A 19238-nucleotide genomic window follows, 5' to 3' on the forward strand; every position below is an offset into this window, starting at 1 on the left:
GGTTTTCTCTAAATTCCTTGATTTTTGGAAATCAACCGTGACTACGTCACCGGTTAAGACAAACCTGAATTTATTCATTTCACTCTTTTGTGATAGCTTTACTCGTACTCTTCACAAAAAAAAAATTGTTTTATCCATATTACTCACTAATGATAAAAACTCTAATTTCTAGCTCGTATGCGTCATGAAAACATACTTATTATCAGTCATGACCATCCTAATCAAATTTTGGGACGAAATTTCTTTAACGGGTAGGTACTGTGATGACCCGGAAATTTCTGACCAAATTTAAACTTGATCTTTATATGATTTCGACATGATAAGCAAAGTCTGTTAGGTTGAGTCTCAAAATTTTGAACTGTTCAATTGACCATCGACCGTTCTCAACGATTCACGAACAACTATTTGTAAATAGATGTGTTTATATTTAAAATAAATATATATAATTTGAAATTTAATTTATGATGTAATTGTTAGAAATTAATTATGTAAAAATAATAATTATTATTTAAAACATATCTATATATATAAATAAAGTGTATTAAAAATAAATATTAAATGATTGTAATACTTGTTTGATGTTCCGATTGATTTTAAGCAAGTTAAATTCAAACTTATGTAATTTTAAAATAATCGGTGATAAGAAAATGAGTTCTATAAATTTTAGGCTTACTAAAAATGTATTTAGGATTTAGTTATTAAATTTTAACACTTTTTATATTTTACCCAGAATTGGGAGTGAATAATTAATGTAATATTTATTTAATAGTTAATGACCAAATTTTATACCATAATGACCCAAATAAATAAAGATACTTAACTTAAAATTTTGAAATTTTTCTGAAAGACTTTTATCCGCCACTGTTTAACAACGGGGAACGAATTACACTGTGTGTAAACTGTCGGCATATCTAATTGGTGTATGAATTGTGCACGTTTAATTGTTGAGTCTTTATATTATCTTAATACTATATTCTACTACTTTATTTTATATCTATAATATCTATATCTATCTATATATATAATACAGACATACATGATATACATTAATAAACACTGCACCACCATTCGAGAACCACCAATCAGCACTTGAATTCGCCACTTCACCTTGGCATCATCATGAACAACCTCGTGTTCATCACCACCGTACACGGCTACCATGCTTCATCACCTTTTACCTCCATCCGTCACCCACCACAACCTTTCTTATTCGAATCATCCACACCTACTTCACCTCCAACACACCAATCATCACCACCATCGTGAACTATCACCACCTCACCATGATTTACCACCCTCATTTCATCGTTTGATCACCAACCCCGCCACCATCAGACTTCATTAAATCACCACATCAAACCATCATAACCATCACCTTTTGTTTTCTGATTCATTTAACAATCGAGAACCAACTCAGTCAATACCACTCGATCATCACTTCAGCACCCACCGGTTACATCTATTTTCGTTTCTATCGTTGATGAACGGAAACACCAACCAAGAACCTTTTGTTGTTCGTTGATATCATTGAGTTACATGTTACTCGACATGTTGCTTGCTGCTGCAACTACAATGGTTACTGCAGCTACTACTTAATATTTATGTTATTCAAGTACACCCATTTTCACGTACACTTTTTCTTTCTTTTCTTTTGACTAACAAATACATAAATCGAATCCAAGCAAATTACGGGAAACATTGGAGTGGAGAGTGGGCTTCATACATATTCAATATGTATCCGTTTCTGTTTGTTTCTGTTTAAAAGAAAGTGGCGAGTGATTGATTAAAGATCAAATAATGATGGTAGCGTGAGATTAAAGTGATAAAGTTTTGATGGGGGACCACGATGAGGAAAATTAGATGATGGAGACTTTTATTTTTTTCCTTCTGTTTCGAATTCCAGATACAACCGACACCTAGTATCACCATTACTCTTCCTGGTTCACTTTCTGTTTACGGTTCACACACAAAACCTCCACCCTTCTATTTCAATTGCTGTTACACCATCGAAACCTTTTTGCCTTGTTGTTTGTCTTTCTGTTTTCTGTTTTGGTTTATGTTCCCATTGAGATTAAATAATTGGATGGTGGGCTATGAGAAATTTAAACAATAACAAGTGGTTGAGTAGGATATAATAGTGGAATAATTTATGGCCGACATTTTTGATGAAATAGTCATTGAATTTTCGTGGTGGACCAGACTCCTTAAAACTTACGTGCCAAATCTTATTCCTCTTATGTCATGGTGAGCGAATTTATTTGAAACCAACCGTAGGCCTCTTATTTCTAAACAGGCCGTATGATTTTTGTTGGGCCGTGAGCATGTTTGTGTTTTGGACCGAGAGCTAGATTAAGTTTTATGTCGGGCTGCTATAGTTCCAATTGAAACAGCCCATTTGAGGTAGACAATACTCACTTGCTGTTTGAAACGATGATGATCGATGATGTCTGTTATAATGATGATCATGGTGATTAAAATTTATGATACATGATGAAAAGATGATTAGATTAGGTGATGATAAAAGCTTGATGAAAATGGATGATAATGAGATATGATTATGATGAATAGTTTTGAGTATTGTGAAGAAGAAGAGGGAAAACAGAAAAGAGGAGTTAAAACAATTTAGGATGATAATTATTTCAGAAAAGCTGAGACAGAGGAATGGTTTAGGTTGTTATCGGGTTAGCGGGACATCGCGGGTTCAAACCCGGACTTGGGCATTATTTTTAAGGGCTACTCCTTTGAGGTAGTATTACTATCACCATTATTATTATTATTATTATTATTATTATTATTATTATTATTATTATTATTATTATTATTATTATTATTATTATTATTATTATTATTATTATTATCATTATTATTATTATTATAACTATATTATTATCAATTTTACCATTAATATTAATATTACAATAAAAAAATTAGTTAAATAAAAATATATTTAACAAAAACTATATTAATATCTTTATAATAAAAATTAATTATTTATTTAAGCATATAAAAATAAATATATTAATTAAGTTATTAACAAAACATATAAATTATTAAGATAACAGTTATATCACTAATAACATATAAATTTGTTCGATTACCATTATATGTGTTAATATATACATATAAATGATATAGGTTCGTGAATCCGAGGCCAACCCTGCATTGTTCAGTTCCTTCGTATGCATATTTTTACTACAAGATATCGTATTGTGAGTTTCATTACTCCCTTTTTAAATGCTTTTGCAATATATATATTTTTGGGACTGAGAATACATGCGCTATTTTTATAACTGTTTTACGAAATAGACACAAGTAATTGAAACTACATTATATGGTTGAATGATCGAAATCGAATATGCTCCTTTTAGTATGGTAATCTAAGAATTAGGGAATAGACACCCTAATTGACGTGAATCCTAAAGATAGATCTATCGGGCCCAACAAGCCCCATCCAAAGTACCGGATGCTTTAGTACTTCGAAATTTATCATGTTCGAAGGGAGTCCCGGAATGATGGGGATATTCTATATGCATCTTGTGATTGTCGATTACCAGGTGTTCAATCCATATGAATGATTTTTGTCTCTATGTATGGGACGTATATTTATGAGAAATGGAAATGAAATCTTGTGGTCTATTATATTATTGGAAATGATTTTTTATGATAAACTAATGAACTCACCAACTTTTTGGTTGACACTTTAAAGCATGTTTATTCTCATGTATGAAAGAAATCTTCCGCTGTGCATTTGCTCATTTTAGAGATATTACTTGGAGTCATTCATGACATATTTCAAAAGACGTTGCATTCGAGTCGTTGAGTTCATCAAGATTATTATTAAGTCAATTATAGTTGGATATATTATGAAATGGTATGCATGCCATCAACTTTCGATGTGAAGAAAGTTTGTCTTTTAAAAACGAATGCAATGTTTGTAAAATGTATCATATAGAGGTCAAGTACCTCGCGATGTAATCAAATGTAATGTATTTGTCCAGATGGATAAGGACGGGTCATTTCAATAGCCGTGGGTATAAGTCTCTGAGTTTGTTGTTTCCAACTCACACTTCATTCCAAAAAGATGTATCCAACCCGTTTCCAATTGATTTAGTGAAAGAATTTTTGAACTCGATTCTAATTTCTTCCAAAGTGTTACCTGCAACAATGATATTATACCATGTACCCAAGGTAGGGCGACAACCTAAGTCACTGTAACATCCCACATTTTTCCGTTAAATTAATTTTAGCTCCGTTTTTTTTAGATAATATCTTTCGTTATATAAATTTGTATCTTCCGTTAACTAACGTTCTTAATATTTCCGTTATTGGATTATAACTGTAACGACCCTGGATTTTCCGACTTATATTGTTAATATTTATTATTAATACTTGCGTTGTACTAAATGTATTCTTATACATTTTACTTGTTACCGTATTTGACATTTCAATGTCCCGACTCGTCTTTTCGACACGTGGTTTTCATGAATAATATTTCGAATATTTTTTACATTCATAATTAATTATTATTAATTATTTCTAATTAACTAATGTAAGTAGTTACTAGTAATTACTTGGGCTTGTTACTAAGTTGTTGCATACTTATACATGGGCCTTTATTATTGGACTTGGGCTATCAAAGCCCACCCTACATTTCTTAATGGACTAGTTGTGAGCCCTTTTTTATGCTAGTGATTCATTAAGACTAAACAAGATTAATTAAGTTAAGTGTGGAGACAAAAATGTTTCAAGCATGCATGCACCTCTTTCCTATGCATTTAACCTTATACTCTTCCTAGCACACAACACTCTCCCACACTTGAAAGTTGGAACTTGACCACCCCTTTTTTGACCCTAAAACCGTCGGCCATGGGTGGGGGAGGGAGTTCAAAAAAAAAAAAATTTGTTACTTATATGCTAGTTTACACTTCATTTTACACATAATTACTTACACCACTTCTTTTCTCTCAACTTTTCTCTCTAAATTGTAAGTAACAACTTTATTTTTCTTTCTTATTTTTCCTTTAAAAATCACCAAGTATCATCATCAATTTGCTTGTTTGTTGTTTGTTGTTGTTAAAGATCAAACTTTATAGTTTGTATCTTCATGAATCTTGTTTCTTCCATCCTTTGTTTGATGATGAACCAAGAACAAGGATCTAAGCTTGTTAGCTTATGGTTCTACATTTGAAAAGTTATCAAAATCTAAAGTTCATGAGCTTTAAGATCTTACTTGTGTTCATGTTTTGGAAACTTAAGGTTTACTTTCTTAAGATCCAAGCTTTCACTTGAATCTTCTTAAGTATGAAACAAACATGAACTTATTACTTGTAACTTTAGTTTAGTTCTTCATTTTATTTATTTATTTTCGTGATTTATATATGTTGGTCAAGTATTACTAGTTAAACTTGATCTCATTTTTCTTGAAACTAAAGTTTAAACTTTGTAAGTTCAAGAACATGGAAGTTAAACTTTCTAGTTATAACTTCATACACTTATGTTGGATCTAAGTTTTTATAGCTTATGGTCTTCCAATTTTGTCTAAAACAAAAGCTTATAAACTTATATACATTTTACAAGATAAAGATCTAAGTTTCATAACTTATGGTTTTATTAAAGTAAAGATCCAAGTTCCATAACTTAGGGTTTAACTTAAGAACACTAGATCTAGACTTTTTAGTCTAGGATCTACAAGACCTAACTATGATCTAAGTTCTACAACTTAAGATCTTGTTTATTTAGTTTACATTCAAGTTTATAGCTTAATATTACTATTAGAACTCATGTATGTGTCGGATCTAAGATCTTGATGTAACTTTGGTTCATCAACCATCTTACAACCCTTAAATGAGTTGTGCTACATATCTTAGACATAAACTAGTGTCATGATGGTCAAAACTTGGTAAAGATGATGCAAACACATCAATGAGTTGTACACTTGAAGCTATAAGCATCAAGGATGAGAACCGTGATGAGCATCAAGCACCAAGAATCCACTGGAGCACTTTACTTACTGTTTTCTGGATCTTATCAGGCTCCTGGGCTTCTGGAAAAGTTGATTTCCATATTGTTCGGTTCGATTAGATGACTTTTCGTTTAATACTCGTCTTAATCCGACTTACAGTTTAGGATTTATAGCCTTCCGAAAGTCACTACGCCCTTATAATGTTGTGCTGAAATTTCTGACCTGCTCGCACTTAAACCGTCGTCACAGTCAAACGAAGACTAGTTTGGTTCTGGAAATTGGTTAGAAACTAGGGGACTCATATACGGAGCCATGTCCACTGGTCTCACCTCATTTCAGTTTGTATAGAGGTCGTGGCGTCTAAACGAAGTCAGCCTTTGTTTCGATCTCTATTCTTGATTGAAAACATATTTTACTTTTTACTTATGTTGTTGATGATGATGATGATACTTAAGACCTAATTTACATACTCTTAAAACCTTTAGGAACGATTTACTGACTTAGTAACTTTTGACTTAGGTTGAGGACCTTTGGACCAACTACTTGCTTACTTATTCCGTATCGACTTTACTACTTTTCACTGTGAGTTATAGCATCCCTTTTTACTTTAACTATTTTGGAAACTGAGAATACGTGCGCTTTTTACATTTTACATACTAGGCACGAGTACTTAAACTTTATATATGTGTGGGTTATACAACGGCATAAACTTTCCCCTTAGCTCGGTAACGTTTAGTCATTGGTCTTTGAACCGGTGAAAGCGAATCTTAGATATGGATCCATAGGGTTTGACATCCCCACTTGGGCTAGTCACGCTAGCATTTAATGGGTGTTTAATACTTCGTAAATTTACGCACTCGCCAAGTGTACTTTTAGGGGGTGATATTACGTTAAGTTAATTACCAAGTGCCTACGGTTGAACATATACTTTTCATACTGTTTTGAAACACTGAAATCTCGTGGCCTACCTTACATTACTATTATACTTAAACTATAGCTCACCAACATTCGTGTTGATGTTTTTAAGCATGTTTTCTCAGGTGCTTAGAGGTTTGATGCTTCCGCTGTAGTAGTCTTGCTGTGTAGACTCCCGCTATTTTTGTTAGAGATGTCTCTGCATGAAACGTTTACCTTGCATTCACAACTATGTTAATTTTGAAACAATGAATTTGTAATGACCATTGGGTCTCGTACTTATGTTAATTTCTTCTATTCGTAGAAGCCTACTTTCATTTGTAAAACTTATGACGTTGGTTATGACGTCACCCTTTCTTATGAATGCAAACTTATTTTAAAACAGCATATAGTGTTTGACCTTGTAATGATCCTGTTGTTGATGATCCGTACACGTTAATTTTGTACGGGCGTCACATTTGGTATCAGAGCATTGGTTGTAGGGAATTAGGTTGCATTAGTGAGTCTAGACCGGACCGAGTAGGATTCACTAATAGGACTAATATACAACTTGCTAGTTTACTTGTTTTTGCGGAACTTGCTGCATGCTGCTGTTTACCTTTACTGCTATATGTTATATACTGCTACTTGTTTTCACTACTGCATGCTACTATCTGCGTTCGATTGCATGATACTTCTGTAGGATTTGTTATTATTGCCATGCTACTTACTGCTATAGATGATCTAGACTGTCGTAGTTACTTTGCCTAATACGTGCTTGCTATATGACTTACTGACATGAAAAAAGTTATTTTTCCTTGTTCAGATGTCGGATATCCCGCCCATCATCATTGACTTGGATAGCGACTCAGATTCATCTGCCACCTCACCTGCTATTGCCGCTGACTTACAGATCCCGTCATCGCTACCCTCCAGTGACTCTGGCGATTCATCCTCTGAGGACAGTAGCCACGCACCTGAGGAGACGGGGACCCAGAGGAGATTCCAGCTCCACCTAGCCCAGGACTCCCGGAGCCACAACACCATTCCGGTGGTGGTGTGATTCCTGGGGGAAATGAGGACGGTCCTTTCCGTAATGAGCGAGGACATTGGGTCAGATGCCTTGTTAATGGACGCGTCTTGCCGATCCCGCCTAGCGGATATCGACTGATGACCACCGGTCGAGTAGATCCACCCTCTGATGATTCAGACCACTCATCATCCGATGACTTCAGCGAGGAGGATTCCGACGAGGACCCTGAGGAGACGCCCGTTCAACCACCCTCTACCCCGCCGAAGAAGCGGTATCGTTTCGATGGTACTGTTATTCTAGGGGTTAACGGAGGTAGACCGTTCGTGGACGCACGTGGACAGTTGGTTAGGGTTACCGCCCGTAAGCGAGTTGTGCCTTACCCTGCCGATCCATTCGTGCGTAAGTCTTCCCGTTACACACCGTCTACTTCTGGTGCTGGACCGTCTGCACCACCAGCTCCACCAGCATCATCTGCACCACCAGATCCACCTGTACCATCTGCATCGCCTGCCCCACCAGCATCCCCCGTCGTCGAGGAACTGATCAGGGAAGTGCATATCCTCCGTGCTCGGGTAACTGAGCTCGAGGACCAGGTGTTCCACATGATGGACATCCTTTACCCACCGTCACCATAGGGCTATTTTATTAGATTTCATTATGTAATCCCGTTTGTAGTTTCATGTTTTACTCATGTATTGTACGAACCTTATGCGGATGTATGCAACTTTCTTATTTAATGAATGGAACGTAGTGTTGTTTAATTTCTGTACGGTGTTCTATTTACGTTACTACATGATGATTTTGTGGTATATGTATCTAGTTGGATTACTTAATTAGCATGTGTTGTGTTGATTCCATGTTGATTACCATATACCGTATTATTATTTATTGAATGCTGGATTTTGACTTAAGTCGAAATTTCTGTTTCGAAGATCAATGGCAAAAGGAAGATCAACGCCCACCGCAGCACAGATTGAGGAGATGATAACTGAATGAGTAGCCGCAGCAATTGCGAATGTCAACCCCCAAGCTCCATCGGTTAACCAGCACAATCATAACGGGTGCACCTATAAGGAATTTCAAAGCTGCAAGCCCCACAATTTCAGTAGTACTGAGGGGCCGGTTGGACTGACGAGGTAGTTTGAGAAATTGGAAGTTGTGTTCTGTGTGAGCAACTGCTCAGAAATGAACAAGACTAAGTATGCCTCCTGTACACTGTCGAGCAACGCTTTAACCTGGTGGAACACACTTGCTCAGGCTAAGGGTATTGACAAGGCTTATGCTACACCGTGGGAGGAATTTAAGGGGGCTATGATCGAGGAGTACTGCCCTAGAACAGAGATTCAGAAAATGGAAGCTGAGTTTTAGGAGTTGAAGGTTGTGGGAAACGATCTTGATGGTTATAATCGAAGGTACATGGAATTAGCTCTGATGTGCCCCACGATGGTTACCCCTAAATTTAAGCGAATGGAACGGTTTCCCAAGTCCATTCAGGGAAATGTCACATCTTCAAAACCAGCTGATGTCCCGAAAGCTATGCGCATGGCGCACACCCTGATGAACCAAATTACCAGCAAAGAACCAGAAAAGGCGAAATCTGAATCGGGAGCTAGTAATGAGAAACGTAAGTGGGACAACAATAAGGGAAGGGTCTTTGATCAAAACCCAGCTAAGAGGCATGAAAGTTTCAAGGGAAACAACAACAGGAGGTACCCCAACCCGAACCCTAGCTTAAACCCTAACTACAAGGGTAGTCTTCCGCAATGCAAGAGATGCTACAAGCATCATACCGAGTACTGCAACGTGGTCTGTGAAAAGTGTAAAAGGACTGGGCATATTGGCAAAGACTGCAAGATCACCACCCTAACTGTGAAGACAAACCCTACTGGACCAAGAAAATTCTATGAGTGTGGATGACAGGGCCACTTCGAGAATGAATGTCCCAACAAGAGAAAGGACGGCGGGCCAGCGCGTGGAAGAGCTTTCAATGTAAATGCAAGGGATGCCCGTGAGAACCCCGACTTGGTTACAGGTATATTCACTATCAACAATCTATTAGCTTCTGTCCTATTTGATACTGGTGCCGATAGGAGTTATGTATGTAGACACTTTTGCTCTAAGATAAATTGGTCGTTAGTTCCTTTAAAAGAGAGTATGCTTGTCGAGGTAGCCAATGGAAAACTTGAGAAAGTAGATCAAATTAGCCGAGGAGGTATTATCAACGTAGCTGGTGTGGATTTCGAGATTGACTTGATACCCATCAAATTGGGAAGTTTTGATGTGATTGTCGGTATGGACTGGTTGACCAAGGTAAGGGCCGACATTATCTGTGGAGATAAAGCTATTCGTATACCACACGAAGATGGTGAGCCACTGATTATTTACGGAGAGAGATGTAACTCAAAGCTGAACCTCATTAGTTGCATGAAAGCACAGAAGATCATGAAGAAAGGACGTCTTGCTGTTTTAGCACATGTGAAAACATTAGAAACCGAGGTGAAGGGCGTGGATGATGTATGAATTGTGAACGAATTTCCCGATGTTTTTCCGGAAGAATTGCCTGAATTACCGCCATCGAGAGCAGTGGAGTTTCAGATCGATTTAGTGTCAGGAGCTGAACCTGTAGCTCGCGCACCTTATCGACTCGCACCTTCCGAAATGCAAGAGTTACAGAGCCAACTACAAGAACTGCTAGACCGTGGATTTATCCAACCAAGTTCTTCGCCTTGGGGCGCACCTGTTTTATTTGTGAAGAAGAAGGACGGATCTTTCCGCATGTGTATCGATTATCGTGAGCTGAACAAATTGACGATCAAGAATCGGTATCCCCTTCCCAGAATTGACGATCTTTTCGATCAGCTGCAAGGATCAAGTGTTTACTCTAAGATCGATTTGCGATCTGGTTATCACCAGTTGAGGGTGAAGGAGAGTGATGTGATGAAAACTGCGTTCAGAACCCGTTATGGTCACTATGAGTTTCTCGTGATGTCATTCGGTTTAACCAACGCACCTGCCGTGTTTATGGATCTCATGAATCGTGTATGCAAGCCGTACCTGGATAAGTTCGTTATCGTCTTCATAGATGATATCCTCATCTACTCCTAAAGCGAAGAAGAACATGAGCAACATCTTCGACTAGTGCTTGAACTCTTGAGACAAGAGCAACTTTATGCCAAATTCTCCAAGAGTGAGTTTTGGTTGAAGGAAGTCCAATTCCTGGGTCATATTGTGAGCGATCAAGGTATCAAAGTTGATCCCACAAAGATCGAAGCTATCAGCAAGTGGGAAACCCCCACTACTTCGACTCATATCCGCCAGTTTTTAGGTCTCGCCGGTTACTACCGAAGATTTATTGAAGGTTTCTCTCTGATTGCGCGTCCTTTGACCGCGCTGACTCACAAGGGAAAGAAGTTCATTTGGGAAACCGAACACGAATTAGCATTTCAAACCTTGAAGCAGAAGTTAACCACCGCACCTATCCTATCACTTCCTGAAGGCAGTGACCATTTCGTCGTATATTGTGATGCCTCGAAAAATGGTTTTGGTTGCGTATTGATGCAAAGAACGAAGGTCATTGCTTATGCTTCTCGTCAACTGAAGATTCACGAGCGAAACTACACTACTCACGATCTCGAACTTGGAGCCGTTGTTTTTGCTCTCAAATTATGGAGACACTATCTTTATGGAACTAAAAGTACTATCTTCACCGGCTACAAAAGCCTCCAACACATATTCGATCAGAAACAACTGAACATGAGACAGCGACGATGGATCGAGACACTGAACGACTATGATTGTGAACTTCGTTATCATCCTGGCAAGGTAAATGTTGTAGCCGTCACTTTGAGTCGAAAGGAGAGGATGACACCTCTTCGTGTCCGCGCCCTGAACATCACCATTCATTCGAACCTCAATAGCCAAATCCGAGTAGCCCAAGATGAGGCTCTCAAAGAGGAGAATATATCCCATGAACACTTGAACATTCTCGTCTCTCGATTCGAGGTTAAGGAGACTGGACTCCGATACTTCGCCGAAAGAATTTGGGTGCCTAGTTATGGGGATTTGCGAAGTCTCATTCTGGACGAAGCCCACAAGTCAAGATATTCCATTCATCCAGGAGCCTGTAAAATGTACCACAATGTCAAGGAACAGTATTGGTGGCCTAATCTTAAGAAGGATATTGCAACTTATGTTGGGAAGTGTTTGACTTGCTCGAAGGTTAAGGCCGAACATCAGATTCCATCTGGGTTACTTCAGCAACCGGAAATCCCGCAATGGAAGTGGGAAAGGATAACAATGGACTTCATTACAAAACTACCAAAGACGATGGGCGGATACGATACCATCTAGGTTATCGTTGACCGTCTTACCAAATCTGCACACTTCTTAGCCATGAAAGAAACGGATACGATGGAAAAACTCGCTCAACTATACATAAAGGAAATTGTATCTCGTCATGGTGTACCCTTATCGATTATTTCAGACCGAGATGCCCGTTTTGCTTCCAGATTTTGGAGTTCTTTGCAAGAAGCCTTGGGGAATCGTCTCGACATGGGTACTGCGTATCACCCACAGACCGACAGACAAAGCGAACGCACGATTCAGACTTTGGAGGACATGTTGCGTGCTTGTGTTATTGATTTCGGAAAGGCTTGGGAAAGGCATTTGCCGCTAGCTGAATTCTCTTACAACAACAGTTATCATTCGAGTATTAATACCGCACCTTTCGAAGCGTTGTATGGCCGCAAATGCCGTTCTCCTATTTATTGGGCCGAAGTAGGCGAAAAGCAAATCACTGGACCCTAGTTAGTCCATGAAACAACTGAGAAGATTGTCCAAATTCAAGCGAGACTCAAGACAGCCCGTGATCGCCAAAAGAGTTATGCCGACCTTAAACGTGAAGACTTCGAATTCAACGTGGGTGACCATGTAATGTTGAAGGTCGCGCCTTGGAAAGGTGTGATCCGTTTTGAAAAACGTGGAAAGCTCAACCTGCGATACATTGGTCCTTTCGAAATCTTGGAGCGCGTTGGACCCGTTGCTTACCGTTTGGATCTTCCGACTCAATTGAGCTCAGTTCATCCTACCTTCCATGTATCAAATTTGAAGAAGTGTCTTGCTGAACCGGAACTTGTCATACCACTGTAAGAACTTACGATTGATGAAAAACTCCACTTCGTGGAAGAACCTGTCGAAATTATTGAACGCGAGGTCAAAACTTTGAAACACAACAAGATTCCGATCGTCCGAGTCCGATGGAATGCCAAACGAGGACCCGAGTTTACCTGGGAACTTGAGGATCAAATGATGTAGAAGTATCCTCACCTTTTCCCAAGGTAGGGCGACAACCTAAGTCACTGTAACATCCCACATTTTTTCGTTAAATTAATTTTAGCTCCGTTTTTTTTTAGATAATATCTTTTGTTATCTAAATTCGTATCTTCCGTTAACTAACGTTCTTAATATTTCCGTTATTAGATTATAACTGTAACGACCCTGGATTTTCTGACTTATATTGTTAATATTTGTTATTAATACTTGCGTTGTACTAAATGTATTCTTATACATTTTACTTGTTACCGTATTTGACATTTCAATGTCCCGACTCGTCTTTTCGACACGTGCTTTTCATGAATAATATTTCGAATATTTTTTACATTCATAATTAATTATTATTAATTATTTCTAATTAACTAATGTAAGTAGTTAATTACTTGGGCTTGTTACTAAGTTGTTGCATACTTATACATGGGCCTTTATTATTGGACTTGGGCTATCAAAGCCCACCCTACATTTCTTAATGGACTAGTTGTGAGCCCATTTTTATGCTAGTGATTCATTAAGACTAAACAAGATTAATTAAGTTAAGTGTGGAGACAAAAATGTTTCAAGCATGCATGCACCTCTTTCCCATGCATTTAACCTTATACTCTTCCTAGCATACAACACTCTCTCACACTTGAAAGTTGGAACTTGACCACCCCTTTTTTGACCCTAAAACCGTGGGCCATGGGTGGGGGAGGGAGTTTAAATTTTTTTTTTTTTTTTTTTTTGTTACTTATATGCTAGTTTACACTTCATTTTACACATACTTACTTACACCACTTCTTTTCTCTCAACTTTTTCCTCTAAATTTTAAGTAACAACTTTATTTTTCTTTCTTCTTTTTCCTTTAAAAATCACCAAGTATCATCATCAATTTGCTTGTTTGTTGTTTGTTGTTGTTAAAGATCAAACTTTCTAGTTTGTATCTTCATGAATCTCGTTTCTTCTATCCTTTGTTTGATGAGGAACCAAGAACAAGGATCTAAGCTTGTTAGCTTATGGTTCTACATTTGAAAAGTTATCAAGATCTAAAGTTCATGAGCTTTAATATCTTACTTGTGTTCATGTTTTGGAAACTTAAGGTTTACTTTCTTAAGATCCAAGCATTGACTTGAATCTTCTTAAGTATGAAACAAATATGAACTTATTACTTGTAACTTTAGTTTAGTTCTTCATTTTATTTATTTATTTTCGTGATTTATATATATTGGTCAAGTATTACTAGTTAAACTTGATCACATTTTTCTTGAAACTAAAGTTTAAACTTTGTAAGTTCAAGAACATGGAAGTTAAACTTTCTAGTTATAACTTCATACACTTATGTTGGATCTAAGTTTCTATAGCTTATGGTCTTCCAATTTTGTCTAAAACAAAAGCTTATAAGCTTATATACATTTTACAAGATAAAGATCTAAGTTTCATAACTTATGGTTTTATTAAAGTAAAGATCCAAGTTCCATAACTTAGGGTTTAACTTAAGAACACTAGATCTAGACTTTTTAGTCTAGGATCTACAAGACCTAACTATGATCTAAGTTCTACAACTTAAGATCTTGTTTATTTAGTTTACATTCAAGTTTATAGCTTAATATTACTATTAGAACTCATGTATGTGTCGGATCTAAGATCTTGATGTAACTTTGGTTCATCAACCTTCTTACAACCCTTAAATGAGTTGTGCTACATATCTTAGACATAAACTAGTGTCATGATGGTCAAAACTTGGTAAAGATGATGCAAACACATCAACGAGTTGTACACTTAAAGCTATAAGCATCAAGGATGAGAACCGTGATGAGCATCAAGCACCAAGAATCCACCGGAGCACTTTACTTACTGTTTTCTGGATCTGATCAAGCTCCTGGGCTACTGGAATAGTTGATTTCCAGATTGTTCGGTTCGGGTAGATGATTTTTAAGACTCGTCTTAATCCGACTTACGGTTTAGGATTTATAGCCTTCCGAAAGTCACTACGCCCTTATAACGTTGTGCTGAAATTTCTGACCTGCTCGCACTTAAACCGTCGCCATGGTCAAACGAAGACTAGTTTGTTTTTGGATATTGGTCAGCAACTAGGGGACTCATATACGGAGCAATGGCCACTGGTCTCACCTCATTTCAGTTTGTATAGAGGTCGTGGCGGCTGAACGAAGTCAGCCTTTGTTTTGATCTCTATTCTTGATTGAAAACTTACTTTACTTTTTACTTATGTTGTTGATGATGATGATACTTAAGACCTAATTTACATACTTTTAAAACCTTTGGGAACAATTTACTGACTTAGTAACTTTTGACTTAGGTTGGGGACCTTTGGACCAACTACTTGCTTACTTATTCCGTATCGACTTTACTACTTTTCACTGTGAGTTGTAGCATCCCTTTTTACTTTAACTATTTTGGGAACTGAGAATACGTGCGCTTTTTACATTTTACATACTAGGTACGAAACTTTATATATGTGTGGGTTATACAACGGCATAAACTTTCCCCTTAGCTCGGTAACGTTTAGTCATTGGTCTTTGAACCGGTGAACGCGAATCTTAGATATGGATCCAAAGGGTTTGACATCCCCACTCGGGCTAGTCGCACTAGCATTTAACGGGTGTTTAATACTTCGTAAATTTACGCACTCGCCAAGTGTACTTTTAGGGGGTGATATTACGTTAAGTTAGTTACCAAGTGCCCACGGTTGAACATATACTTTTCATACTGTTTTGAAATACTGAAATCTCGTGGCCTACCTTACATTACTGTTATACTTAAACTATAGCTCACCAACATTCGTGTTGACGTTTTTAAGCATGTTTTCTCAGGTGCTTAGAGGTTTGATGCTTCCGCTGTAGTAGTCTTGCTGTGTAGACTCCCGCTGCTTTTGTTAGAGATGTCTCTGCATGAAACGTTTACCTTGCATTCACAACTACGTTACTTTTGAAACAATGAATTTGTAATGACCATTGGGTCTCGTACTTATGTTAATTGCTTCTATTCGTAGAAGCCTACTTTCGTTTGTAAAACTTATGACGTTGGTTATGACGTCACTCTTTCTTATGAGTGCAAACTTATTTTAAAACAGCATATAGTGTTTGACCTTATAATGATCCTGTTGTTGATGATCCGTACACGTTAATTTTGTACGGGGCGTCACAATAACATTTCCCGTTTACTCTCGCGTATTTAAAATAATTCTTTTGGTTAATTCACGCACCCACTTTTAAATCGAGGGACCAAAGTTGCCAAGGGGCCAAACTAGTTGACTAGGTCAACTAGTCAAGCCCCATCTCATCCACTCATTCACTTCTTCTCCTACTTCCCTCTTTTTCTCTCTAGTCACCAAGAACACCATTTTAACATCTTCAAAGATTCATCATCCATTTCCAATCTAGCAATCAAACATCAAAACAAATTGTACTTTTGTGATCCTTGCATCATCCTCTTCAATTCGGTACCAATTTCATAGCTTGGGGTAAGCTTTTTCAAAATCTCTAATTTTCATAAATTAGACCTTTAAACTTAAAAGTGTGTTAGTTAGTGTCTATGGCTCAAGTCTAACACGAATATGTAAATGGTTTGCTCGATTTTGTTGTTTTGAGTAACTAGCATGAACACTTGAAATGGGTGTGTTTAATCTTTGATTTTGGTTGATTAAATGTTGATTAAATGTTAAAGTTCATGAATTAAATGTGTTACTAGCATTATTAGCTTCGTTTTGGTATGTAAGTTGATTTATAAAAACTTCATTAACAAAATTGTTGAATTCATGATTCTTGGTTAGGGTTCGATAGCTTGTAATATAAAATTTTGATGCCTTGAATGCTATGAGATGTTATTGGTGAGTGTTTAGTTGTATTGTATGTTTAATTACCTTCGAAACGGCATATTGTATGTGTAAATTGGGTTCCCGAATCATGAAATGCATTTTATGAACTTGAAACTTTAATGATAAACTTTTAACTATCATTAGACGAGGATTTGATTATGGTAAATGAAGAATTTTATTGATGATATGTGTTTAGTTGTATTCCTCGTAAAAATACCTTTCCAACAAGATAAGATACGTGTTTTGAATGTTTACTGTTCATTAGTTGTGTTTGAAAGAAGCTTGGTTCGTGCACTTGAAAATTCAGCAACAGCACCTGAAACCAGGGGTCTCGCTATAGCGAGCCCTGGTGTGCATAAAATCTCGCTATATCGAGAATATTTCTGTCCCAATTTTTTTTTTGATTTTTCAAGTTTCGTTCCTGCTTACTCGCAACTCCGTTTAACATGAAATTTTGCCAACATGCTTATATATGACTACGTTTATATGTGCAATAGTCGGATACCCGACCCGACCCCGTTGACTTTGACTTTGAATTTGACCAAGTTTGACTTTTAGTCAAACTTAACCAAACACTTATGCAATCATTCTAACATGCTTTTATACTTAATTCTTGCAACTTGACAATTTGACTCACATGCTATATTAATCGAGTCGTAACAAGCCATAGGACTAATTGAACAACTTTGACCGACCTTGTACTTTACCATTATTGATACAACTTATTTATTTAGGTCAAGGCTAAGCAACTTTCATTTGCACAACGTTTAATTTCAAACACTTTGGCGTGCAACTACGGTGAGATCATAGTCCCATCTTTTCAACAACTTTTATTCTTTTAAATCGTGGGCTGAGAAACATATACATTTCTTACTTTTATACTTTGAACACAAGTACGAAAACAAACATTCCACGTACGAGTTAGAACAAAAAGCCTCAATTCAATTATCATTAGTTACACTTGCAGGGTCTAAGCGAGAACTTATGTTGTGTGGCCATACGGGTTTGACGAACCCTCATTTGGACGGTTCGCTACCGTTAACGGATGAAATATATTTTCGGGTATAATGTAGGTTCTAACACTAGATTCAGAGGTACCATTCAGTTAAGCCTTGATAATTGGGTGCTCGTGATACAAACAACAACTTTTGGAATGCAAACGATTTAGATAATCAATTTTATACTTGCTTGTGGTTCAAAACAACATTTACAAATACAACTACGATTTCACCAACGTTTTTAGTTGACAGTTTTCTATATGTTTCTCAGGTTCATGAATGGCTATTTGATACATGCTTCCGCGTACACTTATACTTGCTTGAGGTCAAGCATACATGCATACATTCTGATTACTTGCTTGGGGTCAAGCATATATGCGCACACTTTGATTTCTTGCTTGGGGTCGAGCATACATACATACATACGCTATTGATAGCATTCATGATTTTAAACTTATATTATGTAGCAAGTTATCTCATTATACTTTACAACTTTTATAAACTTAAACTTGTTGTCGAACCATTTGGTAACTTAAAACTTTGCAAGTCATACACGTTTCAAATGAATGCGACATAATTTTGGTCAAACGCGTCTCATTTACGGACTATGACCACGTAACGGAACCTAAGTTAACGGCGCCATCAATGGCAATTTTGTCGGGTCGTTACAGTCACCACCCGACCCCAAGCCACCACAAAAACCATAGATGCTACGTATGACTTTAACCCAAAGTGAGTTGGTTCCGGTTTTAAACCTCCACCACCACTTTGCGAGTAAAGCCAAATTTTTCCTTTTATGAGACCCAATATTTAACCCCCGCATTCCTATATGAATTTAAAATAGTATCCCACTTGACCCATGAAATTTTTGAACCCGAATCCGCCCCGCCCCCCAAAAAATTGCGTCTCACACACTCAAGTAAATGTAACACACAATTCGGGGCATGATAGAGCGAGAAAAAGTACAACGAGAGATTTGAAAGAACCGATTTGATAAGAACTAATCTTCTTCCATATGACATCGATCTCATTTTTAAACTCTGAAGGCGATTTTTTATTTTTCAATTACCAGATCCCAATCTTTTAATTTTTTTCATCTTACATCCAATTGGGAGACCAAGGTATGTGAACGGAAATGAACCCACTTGACATCTGAATTGATTAGCAATCCCGAGCAATTCATCATTACTTACCCCGATACCGTACAAA

This window comes from Rutidosis leptorrhynchoides, chromosome 1 (assembly GCF_046630445.1).
Source record: "Rutidosis leptorrhynchoides isolate AG116_Rl617_1_P2 chromosome 1, CSIRO_AGI_Rlap_v1, whole genome shotgun sequence".
In the NCBI taxonomy this organism is placed as follows: Eukaryota; Viridiplantae; Streptophyta; class Magnoliopsida; order Asterales; family Asteraceae; genus Rutidosis; species Rutidosis leptorrhynchoides.